Raw genomic sequence first — 20,989 nt, 5'->3', positions numbered from 1 at the left:
ATTCCCGTATCGAATGGAGAGGCTTCTCCCCAGTCCGGAACGGTACTTATTCCTGCCGCTATACGTTCGGCCTTCGGAATAACCCCTCCAGTCGTTCCGGATTGCTACGAACATTTTCTTCTCCTCCGCCCTCGATCGAACATTAACCGTTTGCGCTGCCGCGAAACGCGATCCAACTTCCCCCTTTTCTCCATCGATGCGTACTTTCATCCCTTTTGCTCGTTCCCAGAGCTTTTCACAAGTGGTAGAAGATCCTGGACTTGGACGTACAGGTTCGAAAGTCGTTCAATTTGGTAGAGGCTGCATCGAGGCTGATTCGCCACTCGGAATTACCCTAACCCATTATTATATAGCCAGCCTTTTCTGCTTAAACGAAATATGTACACAAGAGGGTAGCTTACTCGAATCACCTAAGCTTCAACATTTTACAATTCATTCTTAAACTTTGCATAGGATAATTGGATTTGTCGTGGTGGGTATATTACGAGACACCATTAGTCTTTATAATAAGGAAAAAATGAGAAAATGTCGCATATTTTAAGCCGACAAGAGAAAGTATGAAAGACGAGAAAATTATTCGAATAATCCTACGGTGCGAACATCAAAACTAACTCTCAGAAATAAAGTGGTATACACACGTTACTGAATTATGATAATTACAACCGAGAATATTAACATTTGAGAAACTTCGTACGTCTTCGTAGATAGTCACAGCTTTCGTGATGTAAATATTAGTCTGTTTTTAAATGTAGATCGCTAAAAAATTCTTCATAATCGAACATGGCGAATTACTACACGCAAATTGCTTATCTTCGCTCACCAACTCCACTCTTACCCGACCTTTTAACGTCTTCCATATCAACGAGCAGAGTTCGAGCGACGAATGCAACGGGATAAAATATTATCGTAGGAGTATGGGATTTCGTGGATCGCGGCCAGAAAAGGATAAACCAGCGGTGTCTCCTCTGTCATTTTAGTTTGTCGTTCGCTGTTATCTGTCGATCCGTTTGCCACCCTTTCGCGGCACCCGCTATCAGCCGCGCCGCCTGGTCAAGCGTTTATTGTGATACCACGAATGCGTTTTTTTTCTCGTTCCCTGGTTTTTCCTCCCCCACTGGGTATGGTTTTGGTCCCGCTAGATTTTTCGCGGTCGCGAGATTTATTCGAAGAGTCGCGCGAAAGCTTTGACGCGTCTGTATATGATGGACGAGAATTTCTGTTCGGCGGCCGAACGATACCGGTGAAAAATTGCTCGAGGAATGGAGGCTGTAATCCCCGCGATTTTTATTCTGTTCTCTTTTGTTTTTAGCGCGAGTATCTATGCATATGTAGCTATACGTATACGGTGTGTTTGTGTACCTTTCTTCTGTTGGTGGGGATTCCGTTCGAGCGAAACATGCTGATGCACTGATTGCAAAAGTTTCGGTCTACTGTTCGACGTGGGGGAATCAGAGTTAATCGGACTTTAATTTTATGCTTCTTCATTCGTCTAATTTCTTATCGTACGGTGTACCGTACCGTGCGAAGATCTTGAACCATATCTCACATGCAAATGTTTTACTTTTGTCGTGAATAGCAGGATACTTGATATTATCTTTGTTGCGATATTATTCTTTATACGTATGTATTCTAATATATTTACAATTGTTGATTCCATTTTTTTAACGTTTCCAACAAATCCATCACGCGAAAGATATCTATAAAACAGCATGTGGAAACTCTGCCTAAAAGTATACCTAGTTCCCATTAAAGAGCGACTAATAAAATGTTGCAAAAGTTTTCCACGACATTACATCAAGAATACTTGAAAATACATGATCTGCGTTTCACGTCAAGTCTACCACGATAAATATAATTTCTATCATTTGGCCATTATTCTCGTACAATACTTGTCTTAGCTCCTACTTCGACCCAATTAACTCGGCTAATGGAGCTTCCATTGCATTTTACGTTCTCCATCGCCAGCAGATTTCTCGAGTCTTCCGATCGAATCGATCGTTACAGGCGAGCAATCGTCCGGGCAAACGTTCCTCGACGTATCCCTTATGCAGGACGATGAGCATGTTTTCAAGAAGTTTCGGCGTAGACGAGCAGGTTCCATCGAGCCAGCTCGTCGGGACAGTAATTATTTGACTGAGCCCGATGAAGGGAACAGCGTAACTTTTCTTACCGGTATTTGCAGGAAAAGTTACGGCTGGAAGTTGCGCATAATGCTGTTGGAAAAGTATGGAGGACCCATACCGCTTCTGGCGAACATACAAACACACGATCACACACGTGAAGTATACGAGAAAACGTAAGGAACGGGGGATGCAGGAGGATCGGTTGAGTGCACTTTCGAAGTAGTTGGCGAAATGCAACTGCTGCTCGCCAGGAGAATGTGGCTGCGATAACGGAAATCGTGACATACGCCATTTTCCCTGGACTCGTCTCTCAGCCAAGCGTCGTTCCACTTATCGAATCCGAACCAATCGACTATCGTACGCCCTTACATTCTGTGTACGTAGGTGGAACGCCTCGGTTCGTGGCCGTTCAGTTCCTCGGCTATTCCCTGTAATACGCGCTCACAGACTGTGCAAACTCTGCTTAATTAAAATCTGTTATTTTAGACGACGAATTAACGACGATTATCCGCTCGTCTTTATAGAGCGCGGCACGGAAGTAATCCAAGCCGAAATTTAAAATTCATATCGAAGATGGTATCCAAGAATATGTACGACGTCTTAAATTAACGTGGGAAATGCTTACCGCTGCTGTTACATATCTTAGAACACTTTTACTATAATTTCCAACTTTTGGAAGAATTTCTGGAAAATTTATTAGGGAGCGAGTATCCTCTTATATCTCATACAATTTGAGAAAGGTTCTGTCGTAAGATTCTTCTTTGTTCGTCACAAATTGCTATTCAGATTAAACGCAGGAAGTTGAACTTTGAAATTCACATGAATCAAATGACACGCACAATGCCTAACGTTGATATAGAAAGTGACATATGGGGAATAACGTAGTATGCAGCAATAATACGACATGTTAAAATTTCTTACGCTTTCCAATAATCTTGATCTAACTTCGAAAGCTTAGGATTTGCCAGAAAATGGATTTCCTTCCATATCTCGTGTAATTCGAGAAAATTTTCGTGATATTCTTCTCCATGCGTCACAAATACGTCGTCCACGACTGGTTCGGATCAAATCCAGATCCTCTGCCAGGAGGATCGACGAGCGGCAAAAAGCGAGCGTGTCGCCCCTGGCTCGAAGTTTCCGATTACTTCGTAAGCCTCAATTCAAGTTGGCCCATCGCGAATTACGTCATTCCTTTTTAAAACCTTTTTCCGATCGTCGACGAGACGGGGCCAGCCGTTTAGGCTAGATCAATCGATCTCCGCCGAGTTCGACGATTGAGTTCTTTCCCCGCGAGATTGCCCAATCGCAGATTTAACTGCGTCGAACATTGTTTTCGCCACTGTCACGAATCTCGGTTGTTCCAATTACTGGCTAATCCAGCGCAGACTCCTTGCGCCTCGGAGAATTGAATTTTCCTTGGTCTTTTCCGCAACTTGCTCGAAATCGTTGGCTACGCTCGCCGAATCGCTATTTAAATTCCATTACGAAAACTATGTTAATTCGATAGTGAGAGGGAAAGAGGGTTAGTGGAGTAACGAAAGCAAAATAGAAGCGTGAGAACGAAATTAGAACGGAAAGTCGGTGGCATGTAGATGAAGGCGAGAAGAAGGGAAGAAGCTGAAAAATATAAAGAAAAAGTTAATGGAGAGATAAGAGAGGAGAAACGGGGAAAGGGTAAAGGGTGGAGAGCAAAGAGACGTCAAAGAGATAAAGAGGGAAGAGATGGTGGGAAGTTAAAGTGGTAAAGAGAGAAAAAGGAAAGATAGAGAAGGACGTGGCGAAGAAAGAGGGACGCGAATGATGGTAGAGTGTCAAAGGAAGAAAAGAACAACCAAGGGGAAAGGAAATTCACGAGGGGGTATGGGTGGTAGGGGCAAAGAGACAGAGGAGAAAAAGTGGACGAAAGAGGGAAAGAGAGGCGCGTCAGGTGAGCCGGAAAATCCGGTAGCAGTTTTCAGGGATAGACCCAAGGCTTGCAGGCGTTCGACGAGGGTTGAAAGGTGAGGAAGAGGGTAGGTGGCGAACGAGTACAAAGCCGTGCACCAGGAGCTGTGAATACGAGTAGGGACGAAAGTTAAAGAGTGCTCGAAAAAATTTATCGAACGTACCACTTAACTCCCGCCACGTTTTAAAACAGTCTGACGGCACCGTTCGAAAACACTCCCTCCTTTGATTCCAAGTCAACCCCGTCCGTCTATGGTAAACGAGGGGATGGAAAGGGCGATGGGCAAACATACTTATCGTTCGTTCGACAATCGAACAATTTCCTGCGGAAAGAGATTGCCGAGTCTATCGAACGCGTTTAATCATAATCAGACTAGAGGGTTGAAGCCGAGGAAGAAATCGAGGGTTACGCCGTGTGTTCTCTTATCTTCTTCGAGAGATAGAATTTCTTAATAACTGCAATTGCTTCCATTAGATTTAATTCGTTACGTTTATTACGATTCTTTTTCCACGAGTGAGCTATCGGCTATTATAAGCAGAAAATGCTTCGTAAATTATGAAATACTTAAAGCGAAAGTGGCCCTCTACGTTTTTCGATAGCTACTATCGAGAAATTTATATTTCTGATTTATCTCCACTCCGATTCTCTTATCGTACAATTTCAATTGACAAATTTCATGGAATTCCTGCTACAAACACTCGTGCGCTGCCTCAAAGCGACTGAGTCGCAAATATAATCGAGGAACTGACACAATTCCCTTCGGGGCAGGTTACTGAAAATTGCAAGAACGAGCGTAACGCGTGCGCATAAAGGATCGAACGCGGTGCAGCATAGAAAGTATTTTGCGGATTGCATTCTTTCTGGGTTAATACGTAATTTCGCAGTGTTTCACACAGAAAGATGGACCAGTTACTTTTAGCCCAACGTTCCCCGTTAGCCGAGGCGAAACGTGAAAGAGCTTGTCCATCCATTCTGCTTCCGGCGACGAGCTCATACATACAGGGCAGCCGCGTCATTGGCTGGACGATAAATCCGGTCCCGTGTTCGCTCGTCCAAGAGGAAGTTACGTGGCGGTCGCTGAATTATGTCGGTTCGACGTTAGATAAATTTTACGTGGCCCTGTTCATCGATGATTCTACCTCTCTTTTTCGGGCGACTCGATCGCCATGTCGATCGCCAATCGAGAAACCCAACGGTATTTCTGAATTACAGTAGCGAATCACAATCGTCCTACTGATATTCCAATTTTCTGAATCTCGGTTTTGCGTTATTTCATCGCGTCGTATCTAAAAGTTTGATATTACGGAAATGAAACTAAAACGCACACCTGTGAAAAAGAATTGGAAAATAAGAACTACGTGATAATGTACAAGTATCGAGTATATTTTCTAGTCAAATAACTGAATTATCATGAAATTTGTCTTTATTTCGGAAATAGCTAACGTTGAAGAAGAAAAAGTTTTAACCGACACTTCTTTATATAATATAATACGCAATCATAATACAATAATTACAATATATATATACTCAATTAATTGATATACTCAATCAAATTGATATACTCAATTTATTCTGACCATCGTTTTATTTTTTCGATTCTTCCTCCATGTAACTGCTCGATATTGTAAACCAAACAGGAATTTTAATCATTCTGATCTTCAAGAATCATGTATTAAACATACGTTTCGGGAGAACGATATAAATCCTATTCCGGATCATGGCACTTAGCCCGATAAAAAGCAGAGTCGCAACGCGACGAAGCGCGGGCTCGTGTCGCGAACAAACGACCGGCCACGAAAATATAAAAGAGGGATATCCATCCATCGTCCTTTCGTGGAACGAGACCGCCGTACCTATGATCGTCACCGTCGGTCTGCACGATAAATCCGTGGCTCGTTCGCACGAGGGAAAGGACTCTTACATTGTGTCGTGTCGGATAGCTCAATTCATATCAGGATCACGGTGAACGACGAATCGGAAAGTACGAAACGAGAGGAGCGTGTCAGTGGTGCGTCATGTCAATCGGATTCCACGGGAAAACCGAAATTTGTGGGACCGCGGTGAAACGATGCCATCCTGCACACTCTTCTCTATCCCATTCTTTCTCTCCGTCATACGTTCACGTCCGGTCGATTCACTGATGTGATTTCACTGCCTGTGACCGGAAGCAGCGGGCGCGCGTGACGGCCCAGACCGCGTAAAAAGGCGCAAAGCCATCGCGATGGATGGACCTTTATTTTTCAAAGATCTCTGTAAAAGATCGCGATTCTCAGCCCTTCGGAGCTAGATTAATATACCGGTGATCCCTCCAGTCGTATTTTCGTTACGAATGACGGTGATCGTGTAGGCTGTAGAGTACTATCTCTCTTTCTATATATATAATATATTATATGTGAGGAGAATTCAACGATCAGATTTAAGTCAGATATCGGATGGACTTGATGCAATTCCGTCTTAGAGTAAGACTGGATCTAGGATGTACGTAATGCTAGTTGGACTTAGCTGGAGCATAATTCAGAGGTGTACAAGCCCCGTGTGGATCTAATCCAGTTTATCATAGGCTAACTCGGATCTGGTCTACACTTAGCCTAGACGTAACTCTAGTTTCAGTGCAGTTTGGAGTGACTACTTTAATCGGCTAACCCAAGTCGTTGACAGGTCATTTTGTAGCTACAAAGTCCGAAATGCAAACTACGTGTACCGAACAGGAACCAACATTCTTCATGAATGAAGATATCGTTTTATGAAATTCGATTAAAATTTTCTCGAGTGTACAATTTGTGTACGCTTTTATCCTGCAATTGATGTACGAGGAACAACTACATACACAGTGTGACAAAAATAACCGAACTTCTTAAGACTAAGAAAAGCCAGTGGCGACGTTGTCACATAGAAATACGCCTCTCATTGTCACTATGTTAAATTTGTACAGCGATTACGTCGTCGGAAGCAGAATTACAATAATCAACATCAAAGTAAAGTTCGTTCACGCGTCGGAAAATTTGATTCTGTTGCGTGACAATGCGCCGATTCATCGCGCGCCCGCTGTAACTGCTTTTCTTCAGAACAAACAAATTAAAATGTTGCAGCACCCTGTTCGCCAGATTTGGCACAGCGCAATTACGTTTTGTCTCCAATGCGTCAAATAACAAGGAAGGGAAAACGTTCTAACAACGTTCGCGATATCTGGAAGGCTGTGACGAGCACTTTCAAAGGAATTCCATAGAAACACGTGTAACAGTTATGTAACGCATTAGTTGAGCGTGAAAATCGTTGTATCGCCATAGGAGGAACGTGTTTTGAATAACATAACATCTTTTTCCTCTACACGATGCCCCTGGTTTGTTATCTTTAAAAAAGTTCGGTTATTTTTCGAACAGACCGTGTATATTTGTAGTCTAACTCTTTTCCGTTTCTGTTCCCTCGACTAAAACAATGAAATCATTCGTAGCAACGATGCTCTAATTGTTTCCATCATTGTATATTATAAATATTAGCATTTTTAAAAATGCATGAAACCTGTCCTCGTTAATTATGAAAAACGTAAGACACCAGGTCTAAAAGACAAAATCTTTGTACCAATAGTGCCAAAACGTTCGCCGACTTTCGTGTCTGAAAGAATGAAACTCAAAGGCGAGAAATTCAGTCAATTATCTTCAATTGATATTCTCGCTAACGAAGAACACCAATAAAGACACGGATCAGTCTGTTTCGTTAATTTCCATTCGAATATTAAACGAGAGGAGAAAATTATTCAAAACGAGCGGGCTTCTCTATAACGAAGGAACCATATCGACCATTTCGTATATCTATCGTTGGTTGTTTCGTCGGAGGGAGTTTCTAGGCTACGTAGTGACACGAAAGGCAATTGCACGCAGATCCCTGTTGTTCAACGAACCGTTCGGAGTCTTCCGCAGTCGACCATTTCGCGTTAGAAACAGTGGAACACAGGTTCGAGGAAAGCAGCCGACTTTATATCGCCACTTTTATGTCAGCGCACGCGAAAACGTCAGCTCCGTGCGCGGCACAGTATGCGAAATTCATACTCGTTCCAGTTTTCAGGAAGAATACGAGGATCGTGGGTGGCGAACGCCCGATTCTCGGCGACACAAACGTTTCGTACACGAACGACCGAGATAGGGCTCGTTTTTTTTCACCCTTCTGGTCGTCGTCGAAATTGGCGCGCAAAGGTCCGCACAGATGGCCGGTCACGATAAGAAAAATTTTGCACGAATTTACCGATATTGGTCGATCGTTATCGGTGCTACTGTTCCGTGGCCAATGGGAAAAATCGCGTGTTCCCATCTTTTCCTCTATTTTTTCCCCTTTTTCGAAAGCGGAAGGACCGCTTCAATATTTCAACAGCTCAGATAAAAATATTTCGGTATTTCGTATTTTTTCTTACACGCTTTTACGTGTAACTTTTATCTTATTTCCTTTTTCTGTTGAGTATTTGATATTGAAAAGATACGCAGACTATAGGCAACAACACGATAAGTCACGTTTCCTACTTTTTTACGGCTATGTACATTGCCGATCAATCCCAAATTACTAGTATTGTTCGTATGTTTAGTTTTCGAAGTAAACATGCGTTTTTTCTGTCTCTTCAACATTTTCAACATGTCGTTCGTCCGTCATATCAGTACATTGGAATTATAATATTTTGACATTTATATCTTTAGCTTCAGTAAAACTCTATCGATCTATCAGCCATTTTCAAGACTTATACATCTTCGAGACTGCAAGTTTTCATTTTCAATTATGTCGTATTAGAATTTTCCTTACCACTGTTTTTCTCCTTCCTATTATATACCGAATATATTATATTAAATGATCGAGCGGAGTGATATAAGTGTTCTTCGAATTTGACACGCTTACGTTAATTACACGACGGGATCCTGATCGCAACATTACTAAAACACCGTGAACTCTGATTCGGAATTCGCATTAGCAGATAACACACAGGAACTTATTACCATTACCAAAGGGAATGGGAACTTACGACGGGACTACTACCGCAATTACCGGCAATAGCAACATTAGAAGAAACTCGAATCATGGCTGTTCCAGTTTCAATATCCGTCCCCAATCGACGTCGAAACAGATTGCACGTACGTTTTGCGTGCTAATTACGCGCGCGTAATCTACGTTTGAACTCGCATTCGAAATGTAACCGAAAATTCCGATAGAACATCGATGCACGATTTAAAAAAATAAAAAAAAAAAAAGAAAAAGAGAAGGCCGACTGCACGCGGAATGCAAATAACAAGAGTGCCCTGGGATTTGGTTCGTTGTTTCGATTCCCAGTATAAACGAACCGCGTTTCTCTGCGTAGGCAGATTATAGTCGAAACAGAAAAAAAGAAGACAAAAGAAAATAGCCGGTTGCAGACGTCCCGAAGAAAAACGAAAATCGAAGCAGACCACGAGAGGGCGTACGTATAACCGGACGACAAATCGAAAACGGTGCATTCGTTAGCATGAAAAGTGCTCTTACACTGTGTTCGGTCGAACAGAGAGACCGCGGTCCACGGCATGGGATCGTTGAAAATAGTCGAATCGAAAGGACGGAGGGAACGAGGGTTGCGAATCGTCATTCCTATGCGTCATTTCACTTGGCTCCAAGCGAAATTTCCATGACCACGTATGCGTTCAACCTTTCCATTTTCTTTTTTCTCCCTATTTTCCCTCCCTATTTGCTTGTTTTATTTCCGTCCTTTCTACTTTTTGCCCTGGTCCCGGCATTTTCACTCTTTTCGCGCAATTACAAATAGAAATTCCGAGAGGTCGGAGTCGGGGACACGCGGACGTATTAAACTGGACGTCGACGATTCGGTGCCGCGACCATCGATTCTGAATAATTCTGCCTGCCATTTTGTTTCGTTCGTCGCTGGCAAAGGGGCACCAGAGGGAAGAGAAAAATCTTCCCTCCGCTCGTTACATCGCGATCCCGTACGTTTCGCGGATATACGATACTCGTTGCTCTCTTTTTTTCGTCTCGCTCGTCTAGCCGAAAGGAAATCGAGTCGTCGTCGCTGCAAAACGGGGAATTAACAGGTCGTGTCGAGTGCAACGTGCTCTCTCGTGGAACAGCACCAAAATAACCGTGTAACTGGTCGATTCTTTCGTTTCGGTCAAGGGAATACCTCCATTTCGACGTACGCACGTATTTCGGTGCTTTGTTCGCTGGAGATTTATTTTGCACGCCGATGATACTCTTTCGCTGCTCTGGAATTACAGTAAACTAAAGCATACTTAACGCTTAACCTATCGCTCTTACGCTAATGTGAGTGTACATCGATTTTATTATTATGTAACTGTGCATTTCTTATCTCTTGTCGTTTTTAATTCATCTAACTTTCGTGTTAAAGGAGATTTCAATTAATACCAACAAAGTATTCGCTTCCTATAATGAGTTGACAGTTCGTGTATCTTGCCTTTGATACCAAAAATGCAGAGAATTTTCACGACAAGGAGATTATTTTCTAAATCGTTGATTCCGAATTCGTCTCTAACTGAAGCTACTTTCCTGTGAAATGTACAGCACGTACATCATTAACGAGTATTATTATCTTGTCAAAAAGTCCCGTATATCAAATACAAGCGTACAAGTTCATACGTCCATCACATTCCTCAATTCACGATCCACGTTCGCTGAAAGTGAAATGCTTAAAATTCCAATGGAAAACTGGATCACAACCAAATATCGTTTAATCGTCCAATTTTTCCCGTGGCGACGTATTCGAAAGGAAATCAGGTCGTATTCGAGTACGAAAGAAAAATTAACGCGCGCCGGCGTGTTAGAGTGGAAAGTGGTAGACGAGAAGAGGACTATGCCACATCCTCTGGTCCGGCATTTTTCAAGCCGTAGCTCGTTATCGAACGTGGTCGGTCGCCTTTCGACCGGATAGATTCGATTCGCATTCAGAGCCAGCTGGAAGCGGAAAAAAAAACGAGCCATTGCGGCGTCGTCATTCCGCCGTGTCATTCCGCTTCAGAAGCCGCGCCGCGCGTCCAACGAGCCGAAATTTGAATGACGCTTTTCCCGATCGCCTCCGCGTACCCCATTCCGCCACTCCACCCATCCTTCCTCGTTCTCTCATTCGATTTCGATCGTCCGCAACGCGAAACTAGATTTTTATCCGCCTCTGTGTCGCGTACCGTTCGCCGCTGATTCTTTTAGCACGGCCAAAAACCGCGCGTTCACTGCCTATCCCCGATGATTTCCCCGCGTTTCCTCGACGATCGATCGATCATCCACCAGGTCGTTACCAATTTCCACCAGTCTTGTCCAGGGAAAATGGAACTTTTTCCACGGGACAACTCGATTAGAGATACTCGATCTTTTTTATTTGGATCTCTAATTTCGTGGTCCGACCGGTTAGTTAGTTGACTTCTGTGAAAGTCGTTACGTAGGATCCCGTTCGTTTCTTTTTGCAATTCCGCAGTAGTTTACCAAGAGACGAAGTTAAATACTTGGACCGAATTTTTAGAATCACAGAGAAAGGAGTGTGAAGAACGAGGTCCCTGGCAGGAGGAAGATTCGTTCGATCGGTGGTCACCGGATCGAGGCTCGAATCTACTCTTTGCCTCGATTGCTCTAACTAATTGAACTCCGGCTAGTCCCCGTTCCCAGACTCTCCTCTTTCCGAGTCTAATAACGCCAAATGGCTATCTACCTACTTTCTAGCTCGGATCCAGATTCCATGGTCTTACCTTTATCTCGACTGTTTTAACGACTCCGAGCTATCTAAACTACGATAGGTTCTCCCCCCCCCCCCCGAGCCGATCACTTGAAACTACCGAATCTTACAAAGACCACCTTCGCACATGCAAAAGGTCCAATCGGACCATTTTTCGGTGGCGGTTTGGAAAAAATCCCACCTTCACGTGGAGTTTTTTCCGGTCGATCGTTTGCAGTAGCGTCCGCAGCGTATCCGGGATCGTTTTCTTAACGGCCGACTAGAATCCCTGTTACCAGCGAAAAGTTTGCCAAGTTTCGCGACGTTATTCGACGCGATGTCGGTTGTTGCTGGTACGAGTCTCTCGTGCAAACCGTTCGAGCGTACCAAAAAACGGTAAAAAAGAAAAGGAAGGTGGGTACGGGTGAGAGAATGGGACGGAAGAAACACGGTAAATTTACATGTTGGCCGAATATCGAGAGGGCAGTTGGAACAACCCCTCCGGCGGAAAGTTTTGAAAGGTTGGCTCTCGCTTCAGGCCGCACGGAAGCCTGTGTTTTCCGCGTGGCGAGGTGGAAGGGACCAACGAGCGAAGGCAATTCGCATTTGCACGGGTACCCGCGACAACACCGCGTCACTCGAATGCACGTAACGAAATACCGGGGACCGCGTCACGTTTTGTCACTGTCGTCGCTGATGGCTGGATGAGAACTCGGGAAGGGTCGTCGTGGAGGAGAGAAGAAGATAGAGAGAAGGAAGAAGGAAGCGGAAGGAAGGACGGTGGGGCGGAGAGATACATCGGGGAAGTTTCTGCAGACTTTCGACTTGGCAACGGTACCGACGAGGAACCTTCAATTTTAATGAACCGAGCATGAAGTACAGATAGAAAGTGGGGAGAGTGTGTTCGGCCGAGGAAAGTTTCGCTCGATGCTCGTCCTTTACTCTTTTCTCTCCCTGTCTGTCTCTGCCATACTGTGTCTCCCGTTCCTTGGAATTCCGTCTAGAAGGAAATTTCAGCCGCACTCTGAATATTGGACGCGAAGCTTCATTGGATGCGTACATTTTGCGCATGTGTACGTACGTACAGGAAAATCCACGAAAGAAGGAGGAATAATGCATGGGAATTATCGAGAAGCTCTTATTAGACAGTCGGACAAACATCCCTCGTTGTCGTTTAAAACGAACACCCACCCCATCTCGTTCTTCGTTTATGGTAACGTGTAACGCGGGGCAAGCGTTGCGTTAGGTCGCCTGGAATGTTAATAAACATGGGAACAATGGAGGATTTCAATTTCACAGCGCGTTAACGACGATCGGGACACGGGCTAATGGCGGTTAATAATGGCCGACGAAGCGCGGCCTGTGGCCCGCGATGTCTTAATTGCCGGTCATTGCGATAATAAAAGTAATACAAACCGGAATGCAATCGGAATGTCGTTATTATACGGGATATTAATTAACGGGCAGCGGCGCATTATTAGAGGCGCACATTGCCTCGGACATGGCCTCTCTACGTCCTTTTAATCGCGAATAAATCCCGACCAGTTTCCCCCTCTTTCCCGTCCTCTCTATTTCTCCGCTTCACCTCTCTTCTCCTCGATTTTTTTTTCTCCTTTTCTTTACCCTCTGTACGTCCTCCTTTCTCGCTTTATTTCCTTCTTCGACGCTTTTTCCTTTTTCCACGCGGTCCTTCCCTTTCTTTTGCTTTTTTTCCTTTTTTTTTTTTTTTTAAACGCGCGATTATCCATAGTACAGCGACACACTGGTAGCGGCCTGGCTGGCTATCGGCTTTAATTAACACGCCCGCGTTATATCCACCGTGTCGTGAACGGTTGAGACAAAGGACAGTGGCTCTTTGTTCATCTCGTCGGTGGAGGCTCTTTCACACGCTCGAGAGCCATAGGGCAGGGCGTGTCCACTCGTACAGCCTCTCCCTTCAGAACCAGTTCCACTTGTTTGTAAACACGGAAGGACTTCTATTTCCATAGAGGAGAGAAGGTGGTATTCCAAGATCGTTTCAGCCACGTTTCATTATTTCTCTCTGCAGGACAATGGAGTGTGTCCGTCTCGGCCGTCAGCCAGTATAGTACACTCACTCTAGATCCACTTGATATCTTAATCTACTTTTAATTCAGCAGACCAGGCCGATTACGAACACCTCACCGATGAAATTAATGTTTCCCGTGCCATTTATTTAGCTACCTAGCCGTATATCTCGATTATTTTACCTCGCCTCTGTTAACGGATCGTCGTGATTAACGCGAGATAAATATGAAGATCGACGATACGTTGATGGTTCTTGTTTTTTCGCGGATATACCACACCCTGTTCCTCCGTCGTACACGCCATACGTATACTTATTTATTAAGCAACTTGTTCGAAAGTGAACCTCGACCGTCGTTAGCGATTAATCATTTCTAATGTACCTTCCTTCTTCGAAGACTTGTCTGAAGGACAGATTTTGGTTTGTCTATATAGAGACAAGAAAATAATGCGATTGTTCGATCGGAAAAGAATCGGAGCACGCGTCCATCGTGTACTTGGACACTTGCGTCCACTCGACGCTTCGGTGGAAATCCTTGTCCTCCGAGAGTGCGCGCAAGTGGTTGGAAAACACGGAGCGTTCGGTCAAAAATAGATTTTCCACCGGCAGGTTTATCACCAGCGTTATTGTGCAGCTCGACCGGAGTTCCCCTCCTCGAGACTTCTTGAACTTCCGGCGGCCGGCGACCAGGAGGCTGGCCGCGAGAAACACAAAGACTGTCCATTTGCCATCTGATAATAATTGGAAAAGTTATCGCGGAGATGAAGTTTTCCCCGCGACTAACGTCTCCCGCGGTCCATTCCCTGTAATGTAAAATGGGGAAACTTTCGCATCGGGGAATAACTTCCGGTGCTTTTGAATGATATTACTTTCTTTCCGGCGCAAACACCGGGCCTTCTTGCCAGTGCGCTGGCTTTCTTGGCCTGAATTTTCAACCAGACCAGCGCGCGGTTCGGCGCGACAGCATCGCGGGCAGCGAAAAAAAGGAAAGAACCACAGAGAGACGATGCAGAGGAGATTAATTCGATCGTGTAAATTACTTTGCGTCCGGTCTCGTTGCTCTTGCCGCCTTTCACGTTATTAATATCGCTTCGTTAGCTGCGAACGCACACGCGAGAATTCCTTTACCGATTCGAAAAATGATCACCGGTGCGGTGTATGGTTACGAGGTACCGATGTCAGCACCCATTTAACGCCAGATAGAGATCGTTTTACGATCGAAAAGACGATATGGCTTTAAATATAATTACCAGAACGTTAAGATGACTTTATCTGGTATAGCCTGAATGGAATTGGAACGGGGAGGCGATTAAAAATTTCAATAGATCGGATACGATAAATTGTCACACCCACGCAATTTATCCTGCAGACACAGGTTCTCTGCATGATATCGGGATAATAGGTTATTTCTCTAATAATTGTTTTTTAATGCATCTATTAGTTCAACGCGAAGAATATATTGTAAAAATAATCGACAACGTAATTTTACTTTACTTCTACTAACTCTTTAAATTCAACCTAGAAATTACAAATTTTTCACGACCAAGTACGTTTCGCTTCTTTTGAGGAACAAATTTATTTGCTTAAGAGCGAAATATTTATCCTCGGGCGAATTCTAAAATTGTAAAAATAATTCCCTAGAATCTAAGCACAATATCGCAAAGCGTATCTCTGTCGCTTTTAATTCGTATAACGTAAGCTTCGAAAATAAAAATCATCATTCTCGAAGAACCGAGCTACGTTTCGCGTGTCAAACATTGTGTTCCATTCGTCGAACGCAGATTTTCATCTCGTTACCTGCCTCGGTCGCCTTTAAACTACTTTTCGCCGTGTCATCGACGTGCATATGGGAACGTGACCCAGTACGCGAAGTCGCGGCGGAAGTTGGATGGCGAAAACGAGAAATCACCGGTCAGATGGAAGTTCCGAGAGCCGTGCATCTACCCGTTCACCGCACCGTGAATCCGATGTTTTCGACACCAAATCGAATTTCCACCGATTGCATTACTTCGCGTGCCGTTTCGGTCAGCTATGCAGCCACGGATGCGATATTAGCGAATCAGATCGAAACCTCTATCCTCGCTCGATTTATTGATTATTTCATTAACACAGACGAATTTCGAAAAGCGATGAATTTCGATCTAAAAGTCAGAATTACGAGGCGAATGTGTTACAATTTTGAAGTGTATATATCACCGTAAAAATCACTATCACAAACAATGTATCACCATAAAAATCACTATCATATATCATTCTAATAAAAATAGCGGTAGTATATCACTGAAACGAAACGAAATGATCTATTAGAAACGACTGAATAGCAGTGGATAAATCGCGAATCTGCGGAGTTTCGGTGACAAATGGAAGCTCTAGATGAATAATAATTCTACGAAACAGTCGAATAATGGTATCTTGATATTTATACATTACTGCAGGTTTCTGCTCGTATGTTCCAAGGCCCGACGTATTTTCCTTCGTGAAAATTTTCATCATCGATCCACTCTTATTCGTCTGTGCACGCGGCCAGCAATTAATCATTGTAGCCCGCGATTATGTCTAATTGTTAATATAATAGGCAGGCAATCGCAGCCACTTGGTCCCGTGAACATTCATAATGCGACAACAAGTCGACGCGTTGTCGTCACTGAAATTGCATATCGGCTATTGTTGAAACACTCGACGGTCGTCGCTCGGTTCCACGTTGATATAATTACGCGCAACCTATTTTTCACGTTGTTTAGCTTACACAGTACGCGTCTACCATTGTCTACATTTTTCTTTATCATAATTTAAATAACGTCGAGATGCTCGGCGGTCAATGCGCCGTTCCACGACGAAATAATAACGGACGACTCATTTTCTGGGCATTTCAGTCGTATATAGATACGAGCTCTATAGAGAGCTCGCTTGTCACCGATCAGACTTCTTTATTACAATTTGATACTTTTTCCTGACCATCCTTCAATTTTTTGTTCGACGCCTCTCAATCGCATTCGCGTCACTTTCTCGTATGAATATAATTGCGCTGGCGCCTCGTGCCGTAGCGAAAATCCTGCTGATCCCCGTTTATTGGAATAATTTTACAAACGGCCGCTTTTTCCACGCGGACACGGGAAACAAAAGGGATGCGAGCTTTGGTCGGGCCATTATTAATTTTCCGAGCCGGTTCAATTAAATCGCAGTCTCTGTCGAGCCACGAAGAGGACAAAGTCTCGCTGACTTCCCCTTCTTTGCAGTCTCGTGACTCGTTCAGCTGTTCCTTTTTGGTCGACGGCTTCTACCTCTTCGTTCTCGTTTTTATCTGCTCTCGATACTTCGTACGATAGTTGCTTCGTTGAGAGTTTACTCACTGCTTTAGATGGAATTATTGGTAATAATGACTGTATGCTTTAACGGAGAAAAGATAAGAGGTCTTTAAGCTGTTTTCCCACTTGTATAAATCAACGTTGTTCGAGTTAAAATCCGGCTTAGAATTTTCGAAAATTGTTTCCACTACGTCTCGATGATATAGTGTGGTACACGTACTGAAAACGTTACATACGAGACACGTTACGACTGGGTTTACAGAGATATTTTCGCAGCTGAAACGCGCGCCACGGCCGCCGTTTACAATTTTCATTATTTACATCACGGCTTCGAAAAGCTGTCGCGCGAAATGAAACTTGAAACGATCAGGCTGGTCACTTAATCCCGCCATTCAGAATTCTGAACGAACAAACCGACGTTGAAATCGAAATTGCGAGGCTTAAAGTATTGTATACGATTGGCAAAACGGTTTGTTCACTTTTCTCGCTAACAACGGGCTGGATTTTATCGGATCTTATAAAGCAATTAATTTGAAAATTTTCATTATACTCGCGCTCGTGCGCGAGATCATCGGTGATTTTGTAAAAACGCAGATTAATCACTTTCTCGTTGCCGCGTATGGCCCATTGTACCTTTTCCCATTCAGAACGCATGAATGCACGTTCATTAGCAAAGAAAAACACGTTGATAATTTTCCTCGATATTTTACAATATGTTTAATAGAAAAATTAGAGTTAATGGCGCTGTTGAAAGTTACAATGACTTCGGTAAATCGTGAAAAATGTAATTCCACTGGAACGTGATTCCTTTTTGAACGCCTGTTACATCCTCGACGGTCGAAGAAACAATCGAGTGCATACGGAGCTCGTGGTACACGTACAAATCGTCGTGTCTCTCAGTTGACCACCGGCGTTCCGCGTTTTATTTCCTGAAAATACGTTCGCCGGGGAATTTGTCTCGGCGTCGAGAGCGTCGTCGACGCTGACGTGATTTATAGGCAGTGTAACAGAACGCTTCTCTCTTTTTCTGTTTCAGATGTGAACTGTTGCCAGAAGTATTATCGATTCGCATTACGTATGAAGTAATTGGAAATCGCAGTGGACAAGGTGAGTAATTATTTCCCTCTTTTATTCCACTTTGGATACGTTCGCGAGTAGATGGAATTCTCGATTTATCTTCACTTTCGCGCCAGTTTAACTCGTTAATTATCGATCGTCAAAAGATTTTAATTCTTTTAACGAATTCTCCGGTGGTCCAGTTTGAGAAGATCCGATATTCCAACGAAGTTGTTGCCTGTTTTTAGAAATTTGATTCACTCAGTGATTCGTGTTTGTTAATTGATGAACACAGTGAAAAGGGCAGAGTGAAAAGAGCGTACGCCAAATATGCATCAGTTTTCCTTCTCTCTCATTGATATTGAAAGCGAACAAATACATAGCGGAAAAATTGTTCATTATTCATTTATCGATTATCGAGCTGTGATGAAAAGTGGAAAGAAATATGTACGTGCAGCTACTGGCGACGAATTAAATTAAATAAAAACTTTCTGTGTTTCTTATTTATTCGCTAAACATATTGAATATAATATTTACGTTAACATTCCAAATACGTTTAAAATACGTATCGAAGTTATAAGAACTAATGAATTAATCGCTTGTTGTAAATAAAGTCTAATAAAAAGTGTAATACAATGAATTTATTACACAACGTTTGGTTAGTAATTTGATTTAATTATTATTCGAAAGAGCGAAATAAAGGAACTATTTCTCTTGAAACTTGCTCTCCCGCAAATTTATATAGAATTCGGGCATGTGCTCCTTTTTCACTGGATTTCTCAATTTGTAACCAGATTCTTTTCCGAGACGGTGCATTTGATGGATGCGACGCGAAACAAGTTCAATTGTAACGGAGACGAGCGGAGGCAATGAGAAAGCCACCGTTACTCCAAATTACTTCAACAATCTTTCAAGCCACGGTTTCTTCTCGAGCTTGGCTAACGGGAGCGAAACGAAGGAAAACAAGTAACATAGAGGAGCGCGATGCCATCTAATCGGCCGTTCGTCTTCTTTTTTTCTGTTGCAGGTTTTCCCGACTGCCGCGACGTTTCTCTCTACTTATTATCAAGAAGTATTTCTTACTATCGCAATTGTACTCCGTAACACGGTGTCTTCACCTAAAGTAAACGGTTTATTCGTATTTTTGAGACTCGTGATAGCTTCGTAGTGTGCAAATGTAAATTAGGGCGAACGAAAAAAAAAACAAAAAAAAATCGCGAAACTACAAGAAACAAAACAGAAATATAGAAACAAAAATAAACGATCGAACAAGATCAAACCTCAAGAAGACGCAAAATACCAGGGGAAAAGAAATGAATAAGACGAAGACGGCGAGGAAGATGAACAACAAGGAAGAAGCGTAATGAAAATACACAGATACACACACACACACACACAGTAACACGTACATACACCGAGAATACTACCCTTTATTAACTCGTAATTGCAACGAAGTTTTTTCTCTTTCTACTCGAACTTGACTAGTTTACTTAATCCAATGATCGATTATTAAGGATTGCGAGAGATTATATAAATATAAATATATAAATATAAATATGAATATAAATATAAATATAAGCGTAAAACACGAGATGTGTCCTCCAGTCCTCGATGAGCGTTCTCTTGTTTCTCGTCGAACGGAGAGATTTAATGTACATAGCGAGAGTTTTGTATATTTGTAAAATAGATAGGGCATTTTATTATAAACAATAAAGTTATTTATATATATTTTAATCACAACACGGATAACGAATTCCTTCCGACCCGTCAGCAGCAGCAACCCGCGATGTACACCGAGGGGATCGATCTTCTCGGAGCGAGCGGTTAATCGGATCGACCATCGGCAATACACACACACGGTCATGCGGATCTACGGAGGATGTCGCGATCTAAAATTCTATCAACCGGTATGTATTATGGAGGATCATAAAGGAGGCCGTTAACGAAAGCATTTAGTATCATTAGCGAGCAGAACGGTTTTCTCGATGATACAATTCGTTTGCAGCAACGAATCACCCATCATCCACCCTATTCCTTGCCTTCCATTAGAGATGTCCGCTTCGTAAATGATTTCGAACCAATGGGCGTCGATACAACACCGTAAAACCACGAATACCGAGAGACACTTCAAGGTATGAATCGTGCGATCATTGAAAAACTATCGTTCCGAAAGTTTTATCGAGCTTTTGAAATTTCTAGAATTTTCATGTTAAATCGTGACTATGGTAAATTTCTGTTCTACCAGCATTCTTCGGTAAAAATTTTGAAGCGAATATTTTGAAAAACGACGGAAGATATGAATTTTGAGGAATTTTTAAGGAACAGAGGTTACGGCGATGTGGAAATATTTTCGCGAAGTTTGCGAGAATATTTTCGCTTAGTGGAAGTCTAAAATGACGAGCGGAAGGACCACGTCCCAGCTATGGATTTGTTTGTTCCAAATTTCCACCGCATTATTAATTCCCATGATGGCCGAGGCGAGTTGGTGGACACCGCGTCCATTACATTAACTTGATTGAAAAATATCGGGCAACAAGTGCGTATTAGCGATCGACAAATGGAATTCGAGTCACGCGTACGTCAGTCCCGTTGCATGGATATTTTTCAACCCTTCCCGCTCGACATTAACGTGATTTCTCCATGGGGAAAAATAATTACTTTCCGATACTCTCGCCCGAGGATTTAAAAACAATCATCGTATCGGAAACGGGAAGCACTATGCCTCCAAAGCGATAAAATAAAAATTGTTCGTTCAACCAGCTCATTCGATGCTGTTATTCTTACATTACTGTTTCCGTAATTACTCGAGAATAAATGGGACCTTGGTTATTATGG

General features: G+C 43.0%; 1 protein-coding gene across 1 annotated transcript in view; it reads left to right on the top strand.

The window, feature by feature from the left end:
* Nucleotides 1-19,888, top strand: part of Toll-6 (Toll-like receptor 6) — a 47,162-nt gene extending 27,274 nt beyond the window's left edge. Inside the window, exons 2-3 of the transcript XR_004464803.2 lie at nt 18,135-18,205; nt 19,182-19,888. The gene's annotated coding sequence lies outside the window, so the exon portion shown is untranslated. The remainder of the gene's footprint in view (nt 1-18,134; nt 18,206-19,181) is intronic.
* The last annotated feature ends 1,101 nt before the right edge of the window (nt 19,889-20,989 follow it).

The sequence above is a fragment of the Bombus vancouverensis genome, chromosome 5 (genome assembly GCF_051014615.1).
Source record: "Bombus vancouverensis nearcticus chromosome 5, iyBomVanc1_principal, whole genome shotgun sequence".
In the NCBI taxonomy this organism is placed as follows: Eukaryota; Metazoa; Arthropoda; class Insecta; order Hymenoptera; family Apidae; genus Bombus; species Bombus vancouverensis.
This window is presented reverse-complemented; position numbering and strand designations above follow the sequence as displayed.